The sequence below is a fragment of the Gracilinanus agilis genome, chromosome 3 (genome assembly GCF_016433145.1).
Source record: "Gracilinanus agilis isolate LMUSP501 chromosome 3, AgileGrace, whole genome shotgun sequence".
Taxonomy (NCBI): Eukaryota; Metazoa; Chordata; class Mammalia; order Didelphimorphia; family Didelphidae; genus Gracilinanus; species Gracilinanus agilis.
The window spans coordinates 639,133,800-639,134,087 of record NC_058132.1 but is presented as its reverse complement, the minus strand read 5'-3'; positions in this window follow the sequence as shown (position 1 = coordinate 639,134,087).

Genomic DNA, 288 nt, shown 5'->3' with positions numbered 1-288 from the left:
TCATTGAATTGCATTCATATGAAGGGATTCAACAATTCAATAGGAATTAATCTATCTTAGGGAAGCGAAAGGCCATTAACCTCTTTGGAACTCTAGAGGCTAGTCTAGTCCACCATAAATCCTCTATCATAAAATTACCTGCCTCCTTTTTAGGAAGGAAAATGGGGCCAATAAAGAGAAAGCTTCTACGAGACGTGTTCAGATCATCTCTAGGCGTTTAAAATCGAGGATGGCTTTATTACCCCCCCTTCTTCCTCCCCCCCCCAGCTACCAAATGCCAATCCCATG